General features: G+C 44.5%; 1 protein-coding gene and 1 non-coding gene across 2 annotated transcripts in view; both read right to left on the bottom strand.

Annotated features, from left to right (window-relative positions):
• The window catches only part of LOC126483761 (peptidylglycine alpha-hydroxylating monooxygenase), a 222,054-nt gene that overhangs the window by 186,581 nt on the left and 8,628 nt on the right, over positions 1 to 26,845 (bottom strand). The window lies entirely within an intron of this gene.
• Positions 21,153 to 21,226, bottom strand: Trnat-ugu (transfer RNA threonine (anticodon UGU)). The gene has a single exon. It is a non-coding gene; the product is annotated as a tRNA-Thr (tRNA).

The raw sequence follows: 26,845 nt of genomic DNA, 5'->3' as shown, positions 1-26,845 counted from the left end.
AAGGAGGGACGGATTCATTCGATCAATTATGTCATTCATACACAGCAGGAAATCCATTACGAATGTAGTATGGACTGATGGACCAAAGTGGTATAAATGCCATAGTCCTTTACAGTTTACGGCCACAAAACACAAAGATGAAGAGGCGTAAGTTCTTAATGGAGTTACCACTGTCAGTGATAAAACCATACATCCAAGCAAAATTGGAAGTTCCTACACTCAGGCGAAGTATCTGCAACTCAACTTGTGAAATGCTGAGTGTACAAAATAATGAAGCATTAGACTCCAGACCTATGCCCTTCCTGTCAACTACGTCCGTCTGATTGCCTCCTTCCTCTCCTGCCGCCCCTCCTACGTTACCATCCTCAACGCTGATTTTCGCACCTTCTACTCCTCTGCAGGTGTGCCCCAGGCCTCTGTCCTCTCCTCTCTCCGCAACCTCCTGTAAACGGCAGATATGCCCCAACCCCCCCCCCCCCTCCAGTACACCTTCTGCAGTATGCTGGTGACACCGCATTCCTTGCCCTCGCTCCTACCCTCCAACAGTCCCAATGACTTCTTGAAAATCACCTTGACCTTTTTGTTGCATGGTGTAACCAGTGGCTCCTGAAAATCAATCCTTCCAAGACCCAGGCAATCATCGTAGGTCGTACCACTCGCTTCTTCCCTCTCCTTGATTTCTCCCTTACCATCTGCGCCCGTCCTGTCCGCCTCTCCCCCACCCTCACCTACCTTGGCCACACGATTGACCTCACCTGGATCCCTCATCTCCGCTCTATCCAATCCATAGCCCACAACCGCCTCGGACTCCTCAAACTCCTTTCTGGCCGGATATGGGGGTTGAACCCCTCTACCAACCTCCACACCTACAAATCCTTAATCTGTCCCATCCTCTGTTATGCCAGTCCCGCCTGGATATCCGCCCCCCCCCCTCCTTCAAATTCTATAAGTCCCTCCAGATCCTCGAGCGCCATGCACTCTGCCACGCCTTCCGTGTACACCTCTCGTCCCCCATGCGGATCCTCTACGACCTGATTCCTTTCCTCCATCTGCTCCTTTTCCTCAAACATATCCACATACTCTACTCCTCCCGCTGCCTTGATCCCCCTCATCCCCTGGTTGCTCCTCTCCTCTCCAACCCCCACCCTCTGCCGCGCCTTCACTGTTGTGTCACCCCTACCCTCCATCTCTACACCCTTCATCTCTTTTTCCAAGGTGGCTTCCGTCAACTCCCCCTTCCGGATGATGCCCTCTCTCCCTCCATTTATCCCTCCTATCAACTCTGACCCTCACCTCCCCCTCCTTTCCTCTGTCATTTCCCTGGGCTCCCTCTTACACCCCTTTCATCCTGTTCCCCCCCCCCCCCCCAAGTTCTTTTGCATTCGCCTCCTCTGCCTTTCCCCATTCCCTCTCGTGTCTGCCCAGCCCCCCCCCCCCCCCCTCTTATGAGTCCTCGTCCTCTGTCGGCTCTTTCCCCCCTTGCCCCCCCCCCACTTCGTTTTTTCTCTCCTTCCCCCTTTTCTTTCCCGTCATCTGTCCATCTGTCCAGGTTCCCCCCATCTACCCTCGGCTGTGGTGTGTCATATTTGTGCCAACTTTTTAGTGCAGTGGGATACTGCCCACATTGAGACTGATCCCTCACCTGTGGTAGAGTGGGAGGTCGTCTCAAGGTGTGGCAGGGGGTGAAAGATATTCCGGAGGGCTGAAGGGAAGGCCTCTCTAGTTTGTCTGACGAACCGGTTTCAGGCTCTGTCTCAGGCTGATACTGATCTTCGGCCTGACATGGCTGCTTGTCCTGCTCCAGAGGTTGCCCCTCAGTCCGCAAGATCCGGGCGGTCGCAGAGGGTGGGCTTACTGGTAGTTGGGAGCTCCAACGTCAGGCGCGTAATGGGGCCCCTTAGGGATATGGCAGCAAGAGAGGGGAAGAAAACCAATGTGCACTCCGTGTGCATACCGGGGGGAGTCATTCCAGATGTGGGAAGGGTCCTTCCGGATGCCATGAAGGGTACAGGGTGCACCCATCTGCAGGTGGTCGCTCATGTCGGCACCAATGATGTGTGTCGCTATGGATCGGAGGAAATCCTCTCTGGCTTCCGGCGGCTATCTGATTTGGTGAAGACTGCCAGTCTCGCTAGCGGGATGAAAGCAGAGCTCACCATCTGCAGCATCGTCGACAGGACTGATTGCGGACCTTTGGTACAGAGCCGAGTGGAGGGTCTGAATCAGAGGCTGAGACGGTTCTGCGACTGTGTGGGCTGCAGATTCCTCGACTTGTGCCATAGGGTGATGGGGTTTCGGGTTCCGCTGGATAGGTCAGGAGTCCACTACACGCAACAAGCGACTACACAGGGAGCAGGGGTTGTGTGGCGTGGGCTGGGCGGTTTTTTAGGTTAGATGGCCTTGGGCAAGTACAGAAAGGGCAACAGCCTCAACGGGTGCGGGGCAAAGTCAGGACATGCGGGGACCAAGCAGCAATCGGTATTGTAATTGTAAACTGTCGAAGCTGCGTTGGTAAAGTATCGGAACTTCAAGCGCTGATAGAAAGCACCGAAGCTGAAATCGTTATAGGTACAGAAAGCTGGCTGAAGCCAGAGATAAATTCTGCCGAAATTTTTACAAAGGTACAGACGGTGTTTAGAAAGGATAGATTGCATGCAACCGGTGGTGGAGTGTTCGTCGCTGTTAGTAGTAGTTTATCCTGTAGTGAAGTAGAAGTGGATAGTTCCTGTGAATTATTATGGGTGGAGGTTACACTCAACAACCGAGCTAGGTTAATAATTGGCTCCTTTTACCGACCTTCCGACTCAGCAGCATTAGTGGCAGAACAACTGAGAGAAAATTTGGAATACATTTCACATAAATTTTCTCAGCACGTTATAGTCTTAGGTGGAGATTTCAATTTACCAGATATAGACTGGGACACTCAGATGTTTAGGACGGGTGGTAGGGACAGAGCATCGAGTGACATTATACTGAGTGCACTATCCGAAAATTACCTCGAGCAATTAAACAGAGAACCGACTCGTGGAGATAACATCTTGGACCTACTGATAGACCGCAGCTCGTAGTTGTGCGGTAGCGTTCTCGCTTCCCACGCCCGGGTTCCCGGGTTCGATTCCCGGCGGGGTCAGGGGTTTTCTCTGCCTCGTGATGACTGGGTGTTGTGTGCTGTCCTTAGGTTAGTAAGGTTTAAGTAGTTCTAAGTTCTAGGGGACTGGTGACCATAGATGTTAAGTCCCATAGCGCTCAGAGCCATTTGAACCATTTGAACCTACTGATAACAAACAGACCCGCACTTTTCGACTCTGTATGTGCAGAACAGGGAATCAGTGATCATAAGGCCGTTGCAGCATCCCTGAATATGGAAGTTAATAGGAATATAAAAAAAGGGAGGAAGGTTTATCTGTTTAGCAAGAGTAATAGAAGGCAGATTTCAGACTACCTAACAGATCAAAACGAAAATTTCTGTTCCGACACTGACAATGTTGAGTGTTTATGGAAAAAGTTCAAGGCAATCGTAAAATGCGTTTTAGACAGGTACGTGCCGTGTAAAACTGTGAGGGACGGGAAAAACCCACCGTGGTACAACAACAAAGTTAGGAAACTACTGCGAAAGGAAAGAGAGCTTCACTCCAAGTTTAAACGCAGCCAAAACCTCTCAGACAAACAGAAGCTAAACGATGTCAAAGTCAGCGTAAGGAGGGCTATGCGTGAAGCGTTCAGTGAATTCGAAAGTAAAATTCTATGTACCGACTTGACAGAAAATCCTAGGAAGTTCTGGTCTTACGTTAAATCAGTAAGTGGCTCGAAACAGCATATCCAGACACTCCGGGATGATGATGGCATTGAAACAGAGGATGACACGCGTAAAGCTGAAATACTGAACACCTTTTTCCAAAGCTGTTTCACAGAGGAAGACCGCGCTGCAGTTCCTTCTCTAAATCCTCGCAAAAACGGGAAAGATGGCTGACATCGAAATAAGTGTCCAAGGAATAGAAAAGCAACTGGAATCACTCAACAGAAGAAAGTCCACTGGACCTGACGGGATACCAATTCGATTTTAGACAGAGTACGCGAAAGAACTTGCCCCCCTTCAAACAGCCGTGTACCGCAAGTCTCTAGAGGAACGGAAGGTTCCAAATGATTGGAAAAGAGCACAGGTAGTCCCAGTCTTCAAGAAGGGTCGTCGAGCAGATGCGCAAAACTATAGACTTATATCTCTGACGTCGATCTGTTGTAGAATTTTAGAACATGTTTTTTGCTCGAGTATCATGTCCTTTCTGGAAACCCAGAATCTACTATGTAGGAATCAACATGGATTCCGGAAACAGCGATCGTGTCAAACCCAACTCGCTTTATTTGTTCATGAGACGCAGAAAATATTAGATACAGGCTCCCAGGTAGATGCTATTTTTCTTGACTTCCGGAAGGCGTTCGATACAGTTCCGCACTGTCGCCTGATAAAGTAAGAGCCTACGGAATATCAGACCAGCTGTGTGGCTCGATTGAAGAGTTTTTAGCAAACAGAACACAGCATGTTGTTATCAATGGAGAGACGTCTACAGACGTTAAAGTAACCTCTGGCGTGCCACGGGGGAGTGTTATGGAACCATTGCTTTTCACAATATATATAAATGACCTGAGTCGTCTTAGTTTCAGATTTAGGGATTATGTATTACTGAACAATCACCAACAATAACCTGGTAGATAGTGTCGGAAGTTCCATGCGGCTTTTCGCGGATGATGCTGTAGTATACAGAGAAGTTGCAGCATTAGAAAATTGTAGCGAAATGCAGGAAGATCTGCAGCGGATAGGCACTTGGTGCAGGGAGTGGCAACTGACCCTTAACATAGACAAACGTAATGTATTGCGAATACATAGAAAGAAGGATCCTTTATTGTATGATTATATGATAGCGGAACAAACACTGGTAGCAGTTACTTCTGTAAAATATCTGGGAGTATGCGTGCGGAACGATTTGAAGTGGAATGATCATATAAAATTAATTGTTGGTAAGGCGGGTACCAGGTTGAGATTCATTGGGAGAGTCCTTAGAAAATGTAGTCCATCAACAAAGGAGGTGGCTTACAAAACACTCGTTCGACCTATACTTGAATATTGCTCATCAGTGTGGGATCCGTACCAGATCGGGTTGACGGAGGAGATAGAGAAGGTCCAAAGAAGAGCGGCGCGTTTCGTCACAGGGTTATTTGGTAAGCGTTATAGCGTTACGGAGATGTTTAGCAAACTCAAGTGGCAGACGCTGCAAGAGAGGCGCTCTGCATCGCGGTGTAGCTTGCTCGCCAGGTTTCGAGAGGGTGCGTTTCTGGATGAGGTATCGAATATATTGCTTCCCCCCACTTATACCTCCCGAGGAGATCACGAATGTAAAATTAGAGAGATTAGAGCGCGCACGGAGGCTTTCAGACAGTCGTTCTTCCCGCGAACCATACGCGACTGGAACAGGAAAGGGAGGTAATGTCAGTGGCACGTAAAGTGCCCTCCGCCATACGCCGCTGGGTGGCTTGCGGAGTATAAATGTAGATGTAGATGTAGAAGTGAGTGTTCAGTGTTGTGTGTCTTTTCCAAAGTGTTGCGAACAGAAATCATGCTGTCATTGGGTATGATTTTTATGCCTCTTGCGAACAGAACCAGGCTGTCGCCGTGTTTTTTAATTGCCTATTTTAACTGTCTGCTTCCTGTGTATTTTATTAGAATCGCCAACCCTTTGTTTTATGTTTTAAGTTTCACAATTTTCCGCCATTTTACCATTTAAGTCACCGATTTTATCGCCTGCTTTTATTATTTATAATCTTCATTTAAAAAAAAATTCTGTAGGCTGAAGAGCGGCGTACTAAGCTGCTGCCAGCCTGCCCCCTTAGAGGGGAATCGAATCTCAATAAAGGAAAAAAAATTATGATGCAGTGATTCGCCTACAAGATGATGGACCAGCTCTTCGGAGACGATGTAACTTCTGCCTAAGAAATAGAGAAAGGTAAACAAAGACTAGGTGTATTTCCTGCAAAAGGTATACGTGTGACGAACATCGTCTCAAACTCTGCTACGAGTGCGAGAAGTGAAAATGTAAGCTAATTATTGTCCAGGATAAGCCACACTATTGTTTATACCTTTGAATTTTGTACTTTTCATGTAAATATACTCTGTATCATATAATGTTATTAATTTATTATTGCCCTAAATCAATTACAAAAAAAATCCAATGGTGCAAAATAGTACACTAAAGGGTTTATTATATAAGAATACACAGAGTATAACTTATAATCTAATACTTTTATACACACATAACAACAATTACCTACAGACAAATAATAAGTACTTGGGTAAATTTATATGTACTTATATGACAACATATGTACCGTTAAAATTAAAATTGGGGTGTTTAACACCACGGAGTGTCTGCTGTGTTAGCATTTACTAAGTGTGTTTCACTAGGGGTAACATGTAACAGACTAACATACCACGCAACATGGTAGCCGGTACATTATTGTCTCAACGATGCTGTATCAATTCTTACACCTTACGTTCTCTGCTCGTTCTTGTCGGCATTGTTAAAAGAGCAGTGATTGCTTTTCCCCGTTTTCTATAATAACGCAATATGCGACAGCAATTCAAATTTTACGAATAAAAATTACTCGTTCTTTAAAAATGCTTATTTAAAAACGAAAAATTTTAGCACTGCAGCTATGACTAATTGATATTTTGTTTTTTACCGTGTTATTCCAATGTACAAATGTGTGTGACTTCCTAAGGGACAAAACTGCTGAGTTCATCGGTCCCTAGATTTACACACTACTTACACTAACTTATGCTAAGAACAACACACACACCCATGCCCTTGGGAGGACACGAACCTGCGGCGGGAGAGGCCGCACGAACCGTGGCATGGCGCCTCAAACCGCGCGGCCACTCCGCGCGGCACTGTGTTATTAGATCACAAACACCAGAGACCAAACAAATACCGAAAAATACCGTTTATTTTGAGCTACAATACTGGTACCGGTTTTAGCCACTCTGTTTCTCCCATCCCTAGAATTGTCAGGTTCACTGGTGCCGGCGCAGCTGCAAATTATGTTTACGTTGCGATTTAATACACTAAATCTGCTGTGCCGACTTGTTACAGTGAGTTGAACTTGCTAGGAGGTGAAAGTAAGTCTTGAATATCTGGCGATAAGATGCAACACATGGTTTCATGTCGACAGGTGGCGTATGTGGCGCGAATTGCTCGTGTTCTGCGCTCCGTAGCCGCATACCACATGTTGCCGAGGTGTTGCCCTTGGTGCATTTGGCCTTTAAACGCGCGGCCGTTGACGAGCGTTCGCGTGTATTGACAACTCGGCACGCGAGGCACTGCACGCACAGTGGCCTCGTTCCTTCCTTTGTGCATCCCGGGCACTGCCCCTGCGTAGCTGCAGCTGGCCCTGTGCGCTGCACACTGCTCTGACGCGTTGGGTCCTTTTATTTGTAATGCGACAGCATAGAGAGTCGCGCTGCTGCTTCATGGAAGTTGTCGAGCTCCCCACGCAGCCGAAACGATGGAGATACCGCGCACTTAACAGCAGATAAGAACGAGCCGAGTTAAGGACTTCTGTGGACAGTTCTTTTTCTGCCGATAAGGCGTACTTGTTCCTGTTCGGTTTTAACCGGTCCTTCGCCCTGCGTTTTACTGAATCTGCCTAGTCGTCCGGTCCGGCATCGCTTTGTTAACTACGAAGTATCTATCCAGAGTGCGCTGTTTTGAAACTTCCTGGTAAATTAATACTGTGCCTCAGTACTGGGACTCGAACCCGTAACCACCCCTTCCACGATCATTGACCTTCCTGGCTGAAAATCCAAAGAAGTCTGACTAACCATCCTCAATGCTTCAATCCTCCTGCATGTCATCGTCATCAGCTGTTTGGCATCCAGAACTCTTCACTCGTATTCGAGAGGACGGGGTTTGAAGTCCCCGTCTGCATGCCCAGAATTACGTTTTCTGTGAACTCTCTAAGTCGAATGCAGTAGGCACCCGGCGGGTTCATTTGAGTGGCCAAGGCCGATTTACTTACCCAATCCAAGTTTGCTGCGCCTCTAATGTCCTCGCCGGCCGGTGTGGCCGTGCGGCTAAAGGCGCTTCAGTCTGGAACCGCGTGACCGCTACGGTCGCAGGTTCGAATCCTGCCTCGGGCATGGATGTGTGTGATGTCCTTAGGTTAGTTAGGTTTAATTAGCTCTAAGTTCTAGGCGACTGATGACCTCAGAAGTTGAGTCGCATAGTGCTCAGAGCCATTTTTTGTAATGTCCTCAGCGGCGACACGACTTGAAAATTTCCTTCCTATCTAATTTTGAATGGCCAGAGCGAATTCAGTCACAATGCCTATTTTAAACTCTTAACAACTTACTAACATGATTGTTACATATGGATGTCCGTGACGACAGGGGAGGGGGGAGGGAGGGAGGGAGAGGGTAGGGGAGGGAGGGAGGGAGAGGGAGGGAGAGAGGAAGGGAGAGGGGGAGAGAGAGAGAGAGAGTGAGAGAGAGAGAGAGAGAGAGAGAGAGAGAGAGAGAGATGGTTCAAATGGCTCTGAGCACCATGGGACTTAACATCTAAGCGTCATCAGTTCCCTAGAACTTAGAACTACTTAAACCCAACTAACCTAAGGACGTCACACATATCCATGGCCGAGGCAGTATTCGAACCTGCGATCGTAGCGGTCGCGCGGTTCCAGACTGAAGCGAGAGAGAGAAGAGAGAACCGCTGAAACTAACAGTATTGCTGATATTTTTAAATATATCGGGTAACCAATACTGCGATATTATAAAAAGTTTGGCCGGCCGGTGTGGCCGTGCGGTTCTAGGCGCTTCAGTCTGGAACCGCGTGACCGCTACGGTCGCAGGTTCGATTCCTGCCTCGGGCATGGATGTGTGTGATGTCCTTAGGTTAGTTACGTTTAAGTAGTTCTAAGTTCTAGGGGACTGATGACCACAGATGTTAAGTCCCATAGTGCTCAGAGCCATTTTTGAACCATAAAAAGTTTCATTACCGGACCTCGATATAACGAAAAAGCATCGATATACCGACGGAAAAGTATCTGCGTCCCGGCGTATAAAAATTTAGGCTGAATATTTTAAATATACTACCAGTTTTAGAGCCGTATATTTAAGTACTAATTTATTATTAGATACTCTGTATATCAACAAGCTAGCAGCCTGTCTATTCCCCTCAGGGCAAAAATTAAAAGAAAACGATGCACGTTCAGACTTGGCGATAACCACTTTCCTAACAACGGTAACTGCATGTAAGTGGCGCAATAGTAGGTGTCCGATGGATCCGTAGTTCGGTTTCGTCTGTTATTGGATTTGTCCGGAACATTTCATGTGGACTTCCCGTTTTTTTTTTTCATTTCTACCAACGCCGGCGACCTAGCAGTTGTTTCAAAATTGCATGGTGAAGTTAAACGTTGCAGGTTCTGCTGGCAGCGCCGAGCGCCGATTACGTCAGCATTTCCCCCTCAAACGTCTCCGCCCACCGAAAAGACCAATCTTGTTATTTAGATTTATGTTCATCATTTGCAGCAACTGTTTTTGAAGAATGCCGACGTGAAGAAATAACACACTACTTGCGTTAAAAATTGTTTTTTACCTCAACTGATGTGCTATTTCTTCACATCGAAAATCTTGTTATTCCACGCACGCCGCCACCCTCCCACTGTAATCGGACTTCTTCTTTGTGCCACATATACTTACTTGACACAGAGTGACTGGGTGGCATGAAAGCTCAAAAAATATTACCTTCACAAACTGAAAGTAAAATTATGTCGGTGCAGGGAGATGAAGAATCTTGCACAGCCGGCCGTTGTGGCCTAGCGGTTCTAGGCGCTTCAGTCTGGAACCGCGAGACCGCTACGGTCGCAGGTTCGAATCCTGCCTCGGGCATGGATGTGTGTGATGTCCTTATGTTAGTTAGGTTTACATAGTTCTAAGTTCTAGGGAACTGATGACCTCAGATGATAAGTCCCATAGTGCTCAGAGCCATTTGAACCATCTTTTGAATCTTGCACAGGATAGAGTAGCATGGAGAGTAGCATCAAGCCAGTCTCTGGACTGAAGACCACAACAACAACACAATTTCGAAAGAATAAATATTTACCGAAAATTACCAACAAATAATATAAAATAAAAATACCGGCACTCGATATTGCAATTTGGACATCGATATATCTGTTAAAAACACCGCCGATATATAACGATATCTTCTGTATAAATATCGATGTGTCGATAATTTTGCTGCTGCCTCAGCTTGGAATGTACGTGCAGCGCCAGAGATAGCTATGTATATAAAACATCGATATATCGACAATTTATCGACAGCTGTAGCCTGGAACGTGTGTGTTGCGCCAGAGATCTGCGAAGGGGCTCGCCTAACCTCTGCGGTCAGCAGCGACTGCTCGGCTTGCGGCTCATCGGGAAGCAAGCCATGACGAAGCAACGAAATGTTTATGGAAACCGACCGTCTTCTACATCACGAACACTTCTGTTATGTTTTTATAAAGTTTTTTAATCTCGACAAACCGCAAATTTACAATCAAGAGCCTTACAGAGCAGTATTCTCATCAAACAGACAAAAATTATTATCAATTCAGTCTGGGTGGATGTGTTTCATTCAAATGTGACAAACATACCAGACGCCACCTGTTGGCAGTAGCCTTGTGGGCTGTATTACCCTAGGTTACTAAACTCTCGTAAAGTTTACAATTGCAGTAGGACATAAAACAGCACATTATGTATTTAATTTGTTATGTAACAAAACAATTGAGATCTAAACATAGTAATTAACTGATCCATAACCTGTAAATTATGACTTCCTTTAAATAAAATGTGGAGTAGTAAACTTTACGATGGTTTAGTAGCAATGCAACATTTTCCCCCTTCAGTGTTCTAGAGTTAACATGGATTCTATCAGACCAGTATTTCATCCTATCACGTAGCATATATATTTTGCTGGTAGTTGGGCGGGTTACTCTTGGTACCCGATACAGTCAGGTACGTTCTGGTACATTGAAAGCTGGAAGTCTATGATTCTGTTGTGTGCATACACCAACTCTGAGTCTGAGGTATGATTATCGCGATTAGTAGCGAGCGAGTGTTGTCGAGGCAAATCGGAAGGGTGTCGGACGCCGAGTGCGGTGGAGAAAAGCCGCGCGACATGAGAGAGGTAGGTCGCACCCTGCCGTGCTCGTGCTAGTAGCACCGGAGAAGACTTTGGTATTAATTGAGGCTCGACCGCTGCTACTCGCGATGACCACATCTCAGACTCAGAGTTTATGTATGTACACAGCAGAATTGTAGACGTCCAACTTTCAACATCTAACTTTTCATGTGACGTGGTATAAAAACATTACATATTTCGTGAGTATTTGTTGACTAGTTATTTTACTGTTGTCTACATTCTGAAGATAGACCATGTTGAACCGAAGCCGCCTTTTTCAGAAAAATGTTAATGCAATGAAGGTGGACAATAAAATTTTTTTATATAACCAGTGGTTGCGGGTTTTCTACAACAACAGTTATGTCAATTTTCGCATTGTCTAATCTTGTCCTCGCCACCCCTATGGGGGCAATACAGAGAGAGTTTGTAGTATATTCTTAGATTCATCATTTCCCGAACTGGTTAGCGTCAATATTGAATCATCTATCAGTTCAATTTTTCCGGCATCTCATTTCGCATTGTCTAATCTTGTCCTCGCCACCCCTATGGGGGCGATACAGAGAGAGTTTGTAGTATATTCTTAGATTCATCATTTCCCGAACTGGTTAGCGTCAATATTGAATCATCTATCAGTTCAATTTTTCCGGCATCTCATTGACTCACCAAACATCATCTACATCTGCATCTACGTGATTACTCTGCTATTCACAATAAAGTGCCTGGCAGAAGGTTCAATGAACCACCTTCAAACTGTCTCTCTACCGTTCCACTCTCGAACGGCGAGCGGGAAAAACAAGCACTTAAATTTTTCTGTGCGAGCGCTGATTTCACTTATTTTATCGTGATGATCACTTCTCCCTATGTAGGAGGGTGCCAACAGAATGTTTTCGCAATCGGAGAAGAAAACAGGTGATTGAAATTTCATGAGAAGATCCTGTCGCAACGAAAAACGCCTTTGTTTTAATGATTGCCGCTCCAATTCACGTATTATGTCTGCGGCACTACCTCCCCTATTTCGCGATAATACAAAGTGAGCTGCCCTTCTTTGTACTTTTTTGATGTCATCCGTCAGCCCCACCTGATGCGGATCCCACAGTGCACAGCAGTACTCCAGGATAGGACAGACAAGCGTGGTGTAATCAGTCTCTTTAGTAGACCTGTTGCATCTTCTAAGTGTTCTGCCAATGAATCGCAGTCTTTGGTTTGCTCTACCCACAACATTATCTATGTGATCGTTCCAATTTTGGTTATTATAATTGTAATCCCTAAGTATTTAGTTGAATTTACAGCCTTCAGATTTTGTGTGACTTACAGCGTAATCGAAATTTAGCGGATTTCTTTTAGTACTCATGTGAATAACCTCACACTTTTCTTTATTCAGGGTCAGTGGCCATTTTTCTTTATTCATTGACTACTCGTGCTGCCCTTCTAGCGTACATTCATTATGCCGCCCTAGTCCTATTTGGAACGGGTCGCACAGACCTTAGCAATATTCTAGGAGTGGTCGCACAAGTGCTTTGTAAGTAATCTCAGCTGTAGAGCGAATGCATTTCTTTAGTGTACCACCAACATTCTGCCACCTGCGGTACCTACAACTGAGTCTATGTGATCATTTTCTTTCATATCCCTACAAACTTTTAAACTCGTATTTGTAGCAGTTGGCTGATTCCCTATATGACTTGTTTGTATTGTAATCGTAGAACACTATTACTTTCTTTTTGTAAAGTGCACAGTTTTACATTTCTGAAAATTTAAAGCTAGTTGCCAGTCTTTGCATCAGTTTGAAATCTTATCAAGACCTGAAAATATTTTTGCAGGTTTTTCAGACGTTACTTGATTACAGGTTACTGCATCATCTGCGTGAAGTCATATCACTATTATCATTATCTGGAAGGTCATTAATACACATTGTGAATAGCAATGGTCTAAAGACAATGATTCTCCCTTCAAGATAACATGGTGCGTCCTCCCTACAAAAAAAATCTTTAGTCCAGTCACAAGTTTTGCTTGACACTCTTTACCATCGCACTTTCGATAGTAAGAACAGGCGTGGTTCAGAGTTAAATGCTTTTAGAAAAACAAGTAATACCGCATCTACGTGACTGCCTTAATCCATGGCTTTCAGTATGTCATGTGAGAAAAATCAGAGTTATGTTACGCTTGAACTATGTTTTCCGAGTCCACACTGATTGGCATGGGGGAGATCATTCTATTTGAGATACCTAACTACGTAGGAACTGCGTATGTTCTGGATTCAACAATTGCGTATCAAGAACACTGGATAGTTGTTTTGTAGACCACTTCCGCTATCCTCCTTGAAAAGGATGTGTTCCTCCAACGACTAAGCACGGTTTTTTCTTCGAGGCCCTACGGTAGATTGTAGTTACAATGGGAGCTAATGCAGCAGCAAATTTATTACAGATTAAGGGATTCCATTGTACCCTGGAGCTTTGTTCAATTTCAGCTATTTCAGCTGTTTCTCAGCACCGCTGGCGTCAATGACTGTGCCACTTGTCTTTTCAGTGGCGCAGATTTAAATTGGGGCAATATTCGTGGATTTGTCTTTGTAAAGAAACCTTTGAAGCTAAGAGTTCGGCATTTCTGCCTTTGTTTTGCTACGCTCTGCTTCAATCCCAGTCTCGTCCTTGAGTGCCTGGACACTAACTTTGGTTCCACTAAGAACCTTTAGAAATGACCGTTGATAGAAGAGGCAGCTTACAAAAGTCTCGTTCGCTCGATTCCTGTACGCTGCTCGTCGGTTTTGACGCTTACCAGATAGGAGATTTAAAGTAGAGCAGTAGACGCGCAGAGCACGACGGTAAAGTTCGCTGTTGGAATTACAACACGTGCGTTCCTGGAAAAGTAAGGCGCTCATTACTTTTACCGAAGTATACCTCACGAAATGACCATGACAGAAAAGTCAGAGAACTTCCGAGTTCATACGGGGACTAGTGTGGGAGTCGTTCTATTCATTTTTCTTTTTTCATATCATACTTATAAAATAACTAACAACCCGCTCCGGCTTCCCACCGGGAGCACTAAGTGTCTACGGCCTAACATTTTTTACATAATATGTAGTCACAGACACAAACCTTCTTAGTGAAGCAGTCTACCTATCTGTGAAACCAGCATCAAAATCCGTACAGTAGTTCCTCAAATCAGCATTCGCATACGGACAGAAAAACACCTGGCGGGGTGGGTGGTGGGGGGTTAGGAGGATATATATAGGATAGTCTTTAAATTACACAAGTTACTACTGCTCAATCTCGCTTGGCGTTTCCCTTCCATAAAATTAATTAAATTTCTTCTTCTTCGGAAAACCAAAATAAATATGAGGCTGATACAGCTAGAAACCTTCTAGTTATAAATTAAAGTTTGACTATTTTCCTTCAGTACACTATGGAGAAAGTGAACAGGCTTGCACCCATTTCATTGGATAAAATGCTAAACTTGATCCTACGTTAATCAAGACAAAAGTCTTTATTAAAATGAAGACTTTCGAGAGACTCCAGAGCAAGGAAGCTAACTTGGCTTATGTAAACCATTTAGCTCTTCAGTCGCACAAAGAATGTGGTACCGTGAGTAACGTTAATATTCGGACGCAGATTTTTGCTTTGGAGCAGATAAATTTTATTCTTAACAAAAAAAAAAAAAAAAAAGATGATAACCAAGTATTACATTAAGTTATATGTCTTGTAAATGACAGCACAAACTTTATCAACATAACTTAGGAAAGTCCTTTAATAATACGATTTAAATAAAACTCTGACCTATTTTCACGTTACTTTAAGGTTCGGACACTTTTCAGAACAAATTATTTCAAGACAAATTTTTGTGAAAAATGTTTCAGAATCTTTCCCCGTAGACATTCTGGTGCATCATTTCTTTCAACCGCTGTGGCGTACTGCTAATGATCTTTCTTATATAGTCAGTACACAAACCGTCCCATTTTCCCGTTATTTGACAGTTCGCAGTTTCTTTGGAAGATGGTATTTTTCTAATACGTCACTACTGCTTCCCACACATTCTCAATAGGGTTGAGGTCTGGTAATTGAGGTGATGGTTGGAAGACTTTCGTCCAATTGTACAATAAATAATCCCGCACAACGCGACCCCAATGTTTCGGGTCATTGCCATGGTAAAACTTGAAGCTGTTTGATATATACTGGAACGCCAAATGAACTGGTATAGGCATGCGTATGTACAGATATATGTCAACAGGCAGAATACGGCTGCGCTCAACGCCTATATAAGGCAAAAAGTGTCTGGCGCAATTGTTGGATCTGTTAAGCGAGTTTCAACGTGGTGTTACAGTCGGCGCACAAGCGATGGGACACAGCATCTCCGAGGTAGCGATGAAGAGGGGATTTTCCCATACGACCATTTCACGACTGAGCCGTGAATATCAGAGATCCAGTAAATCATCGAATATCCGGCATCGTTGCGGCCGGAAAAGGAACGGGGCCGACGGCGACTGAAGAGAATTGTTCAACGTGACAGACAGAAGTGCAACCCTTGCGCAGATTGCTGCAGATTTCAATGCTGGGCCATCAACAAGTGTCAGCGTGCGAACCATTCAACGAAACATCATCGATATGGGCTTTCGGAGCCGAAGGCCCACTCATGTACTCTTGATGACTGCACGACACAAAGCTTTACGCCTCGCCTGGACCCGTCAACGCCGACATTGGAGTGTTGATGACTGGAAATATGTTGCCTGGTCGGACGCGTCTCGTTTCAAATTGTATCGAGCGGATGGACGTGTACGGGTATGGAGACAGCCTCATGAATCAATGGACACAGCATGTCAACAGGGGACTGTTCAAGCTGGTGGAGGTTCTGCAGATGTGGGGCGTATGCAGTTTGAGTGATATGGGATCCCTGACACGTCTAGATACGACACTGAAAGGTGATGCGAACGTAAGCATTCTGTTTGATCACCTGCATCCATTCATGTCCATTGTGCATTCCGACGAACTTGGACAATTGCAATAGGACAATGGGACACCTCACACGTCCACAATTGCTACAGAGTAGCTCCAGGAACACTCTGGCTGGCCACCAAACTCCCCAGACATGAACGTTATTGGGAATATCTGGGATGGCTTGCAACGTGCTGTTCGGCAGAGATCTCCACCCCCTCGTACTCTTACGGATTTATGGACAGCCCTGCTCCTGACCAGAATACTGACACTTGCATGCTAACAGTCGGCTTAACATTTGTTGCTTTAAATTCTTCTTCTGCCATACTATCTTCATCCACTAGACGTAAAAATGTTAAATTTACTGTCGGTGGCAAAAATGACGTCGTTCCATCACCTTCCTTCCTTCGTAATAAACTCTTTAACGAAGTCCAATCTCTTCTTTCGATTCTGTTCATTCAAATGTGGTTTCCTCTTAGCCGCTCTTCCACTGCACACGCTATCTTTCAATGCTCTTCGCATCGTTTGAGAATGTACCTTCTCTCCAGTATCGTTTAGCTCACTTGCTAGTTTGGGTGCGCTGAGTGCAGCATTCTTCTTTATATTTCGTAATAAATTCCTCGTGTCACGTGCATCCTACTTATTTGATTACTGCTTTTGAGGCACAGAGTCTACACGGTCATCGTTTTTGAGCATCTGACGATGTCTGCTACAGCACTCTTGCTCATGATGAGCGTGGGAGCAGTTTGTCTATATGATTTATCTTTCGCGTTACGATGAATCACAACTTCTCGTACATCAGATCTGGTATTACCTCTGCTGGCATTGTACCGTCTCAACAGTTGACCGCGCTTGGAAACAAACACTGCCTTCTAACTCAGAGTATATAAGATGGCATGAACGATTAAAACAAGTGCTACACTGCCAACAGTCCGAACGTTATAGTGATGTGAAAAACGAACAGGTTTTTATTTAAAGATTATTTAACAACTGCTGTAAGTCGAGTAAAAAGAGTTCATACTAAGGCTTACTGGACATCTATCTTAATATACTACTTTATTTTTTATTTTGTTTTGTCAAGAATAAAGTTACGAAGCTTGCTTACTTGCTCTCTCTCTTACTCTCCTGGCTCTAGAAACCGCAGTCGGTTTTTGGCCTCGTCAAGTAGCCTCTTCTGTCTTCAGCATCTTCTTTCCTTGCTCCCAGTACCTGGAGATCATTGGCAACATGGTCTCTCCATCTCATTTCCGGCCTGCCTAGAGGTCTTCGTTCTTCCGGTTTATTCTCTGAGACTTCTGTCAGAAAAGATCCCTGCTCTCTTCTATAGACGTGGCCGGCCCACCTTAGTCTTCTTGTCTTGGGTTCCGCAACTTTATCTTGTTCATAGTGTAGCTCCCTGTTCTTTCTTTTCCGCCATTCTTCTCCCTCACAGATTGGTCCAAATATCTTTCGCAGGATTTTATTTTCAAAATTTTTATATCATTCTCTCCGTGTATTTATCTATTCTCCACATTTCTGCCCCATATAGTAATACTGGTCTGATTACAGTTTTATATATTCTTACTTTCGTTTCTCTTGAACAAATTTTAGATGACAGTAGTTTGTATGATGCTCTGGATGTAGCTTTGGTCCTTGCCTCTATTTCTTGCTTCTCATCGTTTTTGTTGTTTACTACACGCCCAGATATTTAAATTCATCTACTTCTTGAAAAATTTGGTTATCAAACTGCAGAGTTTCCCGTCTTTTTGTTCTGTAATTTCTTTCTACCTTCATGAATTTTGTTTTCTCATCATGTGCTTCTAATCCAGCTTCCTTTGCTTTTGGAAAGAGTCTTTTTGCCAGTATTTTAAGGTCATCCGGATTTTCAGCGATTAGTGCTACGTCATCTGCAAATGCCTGTACATTTATTTTTGTTCCTATTTTAATTCCCTCTTCCGCTTCACTTGTTGCGTCCAGCGCTTCCTGTATTACAATGTTGAACAAGATGAGTGATACTCCGTCTTCTTGCCTGACTCCTGTTTCTATGTCAAACGCCTTGGAATATTCTCCACCAATTTTCACTACTCCTTTCGAGACTCTCAGCATCACTTTCACAAGATTTATAATCTTCTTCAGTATTCAGAATCTGAATTTTCTCCCCCAACTTATCTCTGGGTATACTGTCAGAGGATTTCTTAAAATCAGCAAATAGTATTGCCATTGTTTGGTTGAACTTCAAATATTTGGATATGGTTTCTTTCAATATGAATATCTGGTCAGTAGTTGAACGATTCTTCATAAATTCCGCTTGTTTCTCATTAATTATCTCTTGTAAATATGGTTGTGATTTTTACTGGTGGATCTTGGAGAACACTTCATTGGCGGTGCTAATTAATGAGATGCTATGTCATATAAGCGTTCGGTAAGTGGTGCATACGAATTTTTTCCTAGCACAATGGATGCCCTCGCGGTAAGATATAACATTAAAAGATTAAATTAATTTTATAATGTATATTTTATAGGAGAATAAGTGCCTAGATGAGCTCTTTATGTACATGGGTGAAGTGTAGGAGCAGAGAGTTTGTGAGACAGAATGCTTCACCAGGGATGCCATTACGCGTATGAAAGGAATATGAATTCAGAATCTCTTGTATTATACTGATGCTGAAAATCGTGAGAACCCAGCAGTTAAAAAGCCTAAGGCAGACTGTCCCATGTCGTGTTGTTGCAACGCATCTCCCCCCACTTAAAGAGAAAGACGCCGCTGTAGACACAGAAATCAGGCGGGCTTGTTCCAAAACTTTTAGTCTCAGTGATGCGGACCCGTTGCAGGTCATCAACTTGTGACTCTCTTATCAGCAGGCCCACTTGCCCGCGTACTAAACATCGACACAGGGCGCCTACAAACAAGTGTATACTTCTGTCTACAACAGATTCAACTGATTTATTTTATTTCCTTCTGACTATACTATCGCAATTTCGGATTTGTAGCTAATTTCATCTGATTCCGCAATTAACATACACACCTCAGCATTACAACATTACATCACGCCGCGAAAAACCGTACCGATTACACTGTTATCGTAGTTTACCTTTTAGACATCAGTTACAGTGCATGTGGCTCGAACAAAAAACAGTGCCCAGTTCTTGGAAAAAAGCACAGGTCACACCCGTCTACAAGAAGGGTAGTAGAAGTGATCCACGTAACTACCATCCAAATTCCTTGACATTAAGAAACACTTACAATTACTACTGTGTGGGATTATTTGTGACCGGGAGAATAAGAACTCTTCAGAAAATTTGCACTCTTTATTACCTATTAGTTAATAACTTTCTCTTCTATGTAGCATACAATTGAATATAGGAAACATGACAAAAGTAAAGACAAGAGACAAGAATGACAGTACACATTTCTCCAAACCTTAGGTCCCAGCATTTTTTTCTGTCTAAAGTTACTAAAGCTTTACGCGGCATGCGTTCCTTTCTGCGAAAGGATCTATTACGTTATTAAAGTTCGTCAAACGTTTTGCTACATGAAAAATCAAAATGTCATTGTCTAATACTGAAAAAGCTGTTAATACTAATAGTAACCAAGAGTGGTGTGGTTTCTCGACTCCAATAAGTCTATTTTTACACTGTCTGTTAGATAAAACGAAATAGGCATTTCTAATATTGCAGCAGTTGTAACAAACGCCAAATAAGCGAGATTGTTTTGGCACAAATGGTCATTTTTATCTACCTCATATACACAAATAACATTAGAGAGCCGCGCGGGGTAGCCGCGCGGTCTAAGGGCGCCTTGTCGCGGTCCGCGCGGCTCCCCCCGTCGGAGGTTCGAGTCCTCCCTCGGGCATGTGTGTGTGTGTGTTGTCCTTAGCGTAAGTTAAAGTTGGATTAAGTAGTGTGTAAGCTTAGGGACCGATGACCTCAGCAGTTTGGTCCCATAAGACCTTACCACAAATTTCAAAAAATTTTCAAACATTACAGAATATAATTCATGAAATACCAATATCAAATCCCTATTAGGCCTATTACAAGCAACAAGTTTTATTTTAGGAACTAGTTTCACATGTCAATTACTTGCCCCAGTTTCTGAAGCATGAGATCGAAAAGTAGTAGTAGTACGAAGTTTTTAAATGAATCTGGAATCGTCATATTCTTCCTTATAAACTGTATGACGTCCCCGTTTCTTCTCCTTCCTCGTTCAAACAAACGATCTCGTCATCACTAATTCTATAACTATTCCTGCTATTGTCAAAACTTATTCTCCGGTTAACTTCGCTAAACCAGCCAGAATCACCGGCTCAGTTATCCCGCGTTTATTCTCCCGCTAGATGTTATTACCTGTTCGTACAACGCGTTCCCGCGCTATTTCGAGAACAGAACTGATGCGGCTGCTGACCGGAACTGTACAACTGGCTCTTAGTAGTGTCAACAATTTCTGTTAGTCGTTTATTTCCATTCTGGTGGTCTCAGTCTAAGGATTTCACTAATAGTTATAACAATGTTTATCATTCGCACACCCAATCAACCACATAAACAAACAGCGATTGGCATTCGCCCTTTCAGGTTTATTCGGCTTAGCTCGAGTAGCCGCATCCCCTTTTGCATGCGGGTAAGCGTTTGATTTCTTGATGCGACGGAGATTCCCCTGGTAGACACATCACGTACACTATGCATGCATTCAAAAATCAACTTACGATTAGTTCAGAAATCAACTTAGAATGTGTTCGAAAATGTTCAGAAAGCAACAGGGATGTATTTCAAAATCTTGTGAACAATCGATAGATCAACGTGTGCTGGATGCTAGGTGCTTTGTGAAACAAAGTTTTTTCCTTCAAGAACATTAATTTGGTGCCCCCTGAAATTGCCAACCGGGGTTTCTTCCTCCTCGGTTTGCACGCTACACAATTTCTGGAGGGTCTTTTCTTGATGGGATTGGGGAAGGGTGGAGGGGGATAAACCTAACAAAATGATAATTAAATGGACACCCTAGCAGCAAACAGGCGTTGATGTACTTCATTGGGGACATGTTGAAAATGTGTGCCCCGACCGGGACTCGAACCCGGGATCTCCTGCTTACATGGCAGACGCTCTATCCAGCTGAGCCACCGGGTTCGAGTCCCGGTCGGGACACACATTTTCAACATGTCCCCAATGAAATACATCAACGCCTGTTTGCAGCTAGGGTGTCCATTTAATTATCATTTCATTTCTAGCAAAGCTGCATGGTCATCCACGGTAACTGTTCTTTCGAGAACAGATACTACCGCCATATATAGTTAAAATATGGCTTCCCGGCCATTGACCTTCTTGTGCGAACGCACACGCTATGCTCGAACTCGTACGGGACTTGGTAGATTAATCTGTCACGAGTAATGAGTATGATGGGCAAACATCTATTAGGCGCACTACGAATGTAGTGGTGTGGACATGTTGGGAATGTGGACCTCACGGGGAGCGTGCAAGGGATAAGTCGCTGCAGACACACTATCCTCTGTGCCCACGGTGGCTCAGATGGATAGAGCGTCTGCCATGTAAGCAGGAGATCCCGGGTTCGAGTCCTGGTTGGGGCACACATTTTCAACATGTCCCCAATGAAGTACATCAACGCCTGTTTGCAGCTAGGGTGTCCATTTAATTATCATTTCATTTCTAGCAAAGCTGCATGGTCATCCACGGTAACTGTTCTTTCGAGAACAGATACTACCACCATATATAGACCTAACAAAACCTGAAGAGGATTGCTTATAACTCGCAAAGTATCGAAAGAAATCGAGTGTGTTGTACAACACTTTTATAGATCGCTTTCTCAGCTTTCCAATGGAATATAACATGTCTTGCATGAGAGAAATTACATTCCACAGAGAGGCATTTAAGCAGTCATTCTTCCCGTGCTCCACACGCGGATAGAACAGAAGAAAGAAATATACTACGTGGTACAATTGAAAGTACTGTTTACCATGCACTCGACAGAGGTCCGCAGAGTGTAGATGCAGATATATTCATAAGGAAGCGAGGAACGTTACAGATGGAGATCAAGTCATAGCAGCACAAGGATAGGAAGGGAAACCCGGCCTGTCATCAAATGCACAATCCCAGGATTCGCGTTTATCCATTTAGAGAAATCAAAGGAAACTTAAACGCAGATGGCTGGAGGGCACTTGAATCCGTTCCACCTGGACGCGAATCCTGAATCTTAATCGCTGCTCGGTATTTCTCGACAGCGTAATGGTCCAGTTCGAACCATTCTCTGTGATGTATTTACTGTTATGCTGTCAGGCATGACTGCAACTCATTCACAATATTGGGAAGATCTGGAAAGACAAACATAGAAGCTTTACGTTATTTTTAAAGGCTCTGTCAACTAATTGTAGATCTGATCTCAGATTCCGTACGAACTATGGGGGAACATCGAGCGAGTGTGGCGCCGTCGTTAGCACACTGGACTCACTTGCGGAAGGATGGCGGTTCAAGCCCCATCGGACCATCCAGATTTAGGTTTTCCGTCATTTTCATGAATCGCTTAAGGTAAAGGCCAAATGCCGGGATGGTTCCTTTGAAATGGCACGACCGATTTCCTTCCCCGCCGTTTCGTAATCCGAGCTTGTGCTGCATGCCTAATGGCCTCAATGACGACAGGACGTTATACTCAAATCTTCCTTCGTTGCCTTTTGTCTGGGGAAAGCATAGGGGGTAGCTCGCTGAGGCGGTATATCAATAAAAATTCCCCACCGGTGCTAAGGCTACACATCTCTTAAATACAAGCGCGTGGGGGAAAAATGTTTTCCGGGAGGTTCTTACGCAAAAAAAGGAAAATACAAACAATTTCTAATTAATGACACATGCACTCAAGAAACTGAATACAGGACTTTGTTGTTGCGACATAGTATTCGGTCTGTTACTGGAACGTATTCAATATGCCGTTTCGCTACACTTGTGAAAGAGAAAAACACGCACGGCTTTTTTCAGAGAGGACACGTCAGCAGGAAAAATGGCGAACAACATTTTCTAAAGCCCCATGCGCAAGTGGAAAAAGTTACCAGAAAATAAAACAAAAGCAACAGAAGCTACTTATTTACAGTTTCGCTTTTGTATCTACTACTTGATGAAGCGGCATTGGTGAGATACAAGAAGGAATATACGCTCAGGACTTCACCTAGTTCAATAGAAATCAGATGTTCGGTATTAAATCTCATTAGCTTTTACTGTATGCGACACAAGATAGCATCATTAACTGGTTGTCAGGCTTTTCTCCTGAAATTAGTTTTGCATAAAAATATGAAAATAATTTTGTGGTAACGGAATGGAGTTTAGTTGCACGCCAAGTAAACAGCATCAGGTACCGGATGGATGATTAAACTTTCCATATTTAATTAGTTATAACACGGAAACTAATTACCGCACATGAACCAAACCTGGTAACATTCATTCCCAGAGTATGGGGTACATGATTTCCACGCGCCACCGTCCAGTTCCATCTATGGCCACTAGGTGACGTGATCAGTCATCGTGATTCATAGTCTCACACACTTGACAAATGCCGGTCGGTATCTCCGAGCGGTTCTAGGCGCTACAGTCTGGAACCGCGCGACCGCTACGGTAGCAGATTCGAATCCTGCCTCGGGCATGGATGTGTGTGATGTCCTTAGGTTAGTTAGGCTTAAGTAGTTCTAAGTTCTAGGGGACTGATGACCTCAGAAGTTAAGTCCCATAGTGCTCAGAGCCATTTGAACCATTTTTGAACTTGACCAGTCGTAGTGTACTTGTTGACGTGTCAACATTGCTTGTACAAAAGGATCAGGGCATTATTGTAGAAGCTCTATTATCAAAACAACAGTAATGCTGCAGCTGCACTTCGAGAATATCGCCGGCTGAAAGGATCAAGGAATGGTCCTCTTTCTCCACCTGCTGTGCGGAGCATGATAAAGAAGTTCGAATCAACTGGATAACTGGGCGCCTCTCCGGGAGAGGCCGACGAGCGGTTGCACCATAGGTGGTTGATGAACTCGCTGTTGCTATGGCAAACAACGCTGCGCGCAATTTCCGTTCGTCAGGCAGTGCGCGTGCTGCGTCACGACAGTTGAACGTCCAGTAGTCCACTGTACGGAAGGTGTTTCGTACCATTCTCTAATGGTATCCGTACTAGATCCATATTGCACAGCAGCCTGCACAACAGGGCGCACAACGTTGTCTTGACTTCGCTCCCCACTTTCTTGGAATGACTGAAGTTGACGAGGGCTGGCCCTGGACAATCCTCTGGACAGAAGAAGTTCACTTTTCTCTGACGGGTGAGGTGAACACACAGGATTGCCGAGTGTGGGCATCTTCACCTCCAGTCACATTGCATGGAGTTCCTCTGTATGGCGAACGTGTCACCGTGTGGTGTGGCTTCACCGCTACCTTCATCATTAGCCAATTTTTTTTTAACAGGTTGGCGCTCAGTGTGACTGGCCAGTGTTACTGTTGAATGCAACAGTTTTCATGTAAGATGGGGCCCCACCGCACTTCGCTTGTGAAGTTCCTCTGCTTCTCCCAAACACATTTGGAAACATTCGAGCCGGCCGCGGTGGTCTAGCGGTTCTAGGCGCTCAGTCCGGAGCCGCGCGACTGCCACGGTCGCAGGTTCGAATCCTGCCTCGGGCATGGACGTGTGTGATGTCCTTAGGTTAGTTAGGTTTAAGTAGTTCTAAGTTCTAGGGGACTGATGACCATAGATGTTAAGTCCCATAGTGCTCAGAGCCATTTGAACCATTTTTGAAGCGTTCGAATTATCAGCCGATCGTTTCCAAATTCTTTGGCCGTTACTATTACCTGATCTCACTCGCTGTGGTTTCTGGTTGTGGGGCTATCTGAAGGACAGGGTTTCCCAGGGGAACATTCACACATGTGCTGATCTGAAGCGCAGCGTATCGAGAGAGGTAACCAGTATACCTAGGTACATGCTTCGTTCTGCTATGCAGAATGCAATCCTGCGCTTTCAGACTCTTCTGGACACTGATGAGCGCCATACTGCGCCCCTTTTGTAGCAGTAATGGTATCGGTATGTAATGGTATGATGTACTGTAGCAGCACATTAAAATTGTTTCAATTGAATTGATTCTGCATTATTTCCCTTCCCCATGTCCTTGACATCAATGCTAACAAGTTTGGTCCTCGTACGGTGATTAGTTTCCGTGTTGCAACGTATTAAATAGGGAATGTTTAACTACACTACTGGCCTTTAAAATAGCTACACCAAGATGAAATGCAGATGATAAACGGATATTCATTGGACAAATATATTATATTAGAACTGACATGTGATTACATTTTCACGCAATTTGGGTGCATAGATCCTGAGAAATCAGTACCCAGAACAATCACCTCTGGCCGTAATAATGGCCTTGATACGCCTGGGCATTGAGTCAAACAGAGCTTGGATGGAGTGTACAGGTACAGCTGCCCATGCTGCTTCAACACAATACCACAGTTCATCAAGTGTAGTAACTGGCGTATTGTGATGAGCCAGTTGCTCGGCCACTAATGACCAGACGTTTTCAGTTGGTGAGAGATCTGGAGAATGTGCTGGCCAGGGCAGCAGTCGAATATTTTCTGTATCCAGAAAGGCCCGTACAGGACCTGCAACATGTGGTCATGCATTATCGTGCTGAAATGTAAGGTTTCGCAGGGATCGAATCAAGGGTAGAGCCACGGGTCGTAACACATCTGAAATGTAATGTCCACTGTTCAAAGTGCCGTCAACGCGAACAAGAGGTGACCGAGACGTGTAACCAATGGCACCCCATACCATCACGCCGGGTGATACGCCAGTATGGCGATGACGAATACATGCTTCCAATGTGCGTTCACCGTGATGTCATCAAACACGGATGTTACCATCATGATGCTGTAAACAGAACCTGGATACATCTGAAAAAAAAAATGAAGTTTTGCCATTCGTGCACCCAGGTTCGTCGTTGAGTACACCATCGCAGGCGCTCCTGTCTGTAATGCAGCGTCCAGGGTAACCGCAGCCATGGTCTCCGGGCTGATAGTCCGTGCTGCTGCAAACGTCGTCGAACTGTTCGTGCAGATGGTTGTTGTCTTGCAAACGTCTACATCTGTTGACTGAGGGATCGAGACGTGGCTGCACGGTCCGTTACAGCCATGCAGGCTAAGATGCCTGTCATCTCGATTGCTAGTGATACGAGGCCGTTGGGATCCAGCACGGCGTTCCGTATTACCCTCCTGAACCCACCGATTCCATATTCTGCTAACAGTCATTGTATCTCGACCAACGCGAGCAGCAATGTCGTGATACGATAAACCGCAATCGCGCTAGGCTACAATCCGACCTTTATCAAAGTCGGAAACGTGATGGTACGCATTTCTCCTCCTTACACGAGGCATCACAACAACGTTTCACCAGGCAACGCCGGTCAACTGCTATTTGTGTATGAGAAATTGGTTGGAAACTTTCCTCATGTCAGCACGTTGTAGGGGACGCCACTGGCGCCAACCTTGTGTGAATGCTCTGAAAAGCTAATCATTTGCATTTCACAGCATCTTCTTGCTGTCGGTTAAATTTCGCGTCTGTAGCACGTCATCTTCTTGGTGTAGCAATTTTAATGGCCAGTAGTGTATAACTACCCGGTATATTAAACCGCTATCCTGTCGAAGAATAAAGAGCAGGAAGGTACGAATCCAGCGAAATACATCAGCAGCGTGATAAGAAGGCGACACAGTCTTTGAGAT

The sequence above is a fragment of the Schistocerca serialis genome, chromosome 6, assembly GCF_023864345.2.
Source record: "Schistocerca serialis cubense isolate TAMUIC-IGC-003099 chromosome 6, iqSchSeri2.2, whole genome shotgun sequence".
In the NCBI taxonomy this organism is placed as follows: Eukaryota; Metazoa; Arthropoda; class Insecta; order Orthoptera; family Acrididae; genus Schistocerca; species Schistocerca serialis.
Note: the sequence above shows the minus strand (reverse complement) of the source record. Positions and strands in the feature narration are given on the sequence as shown.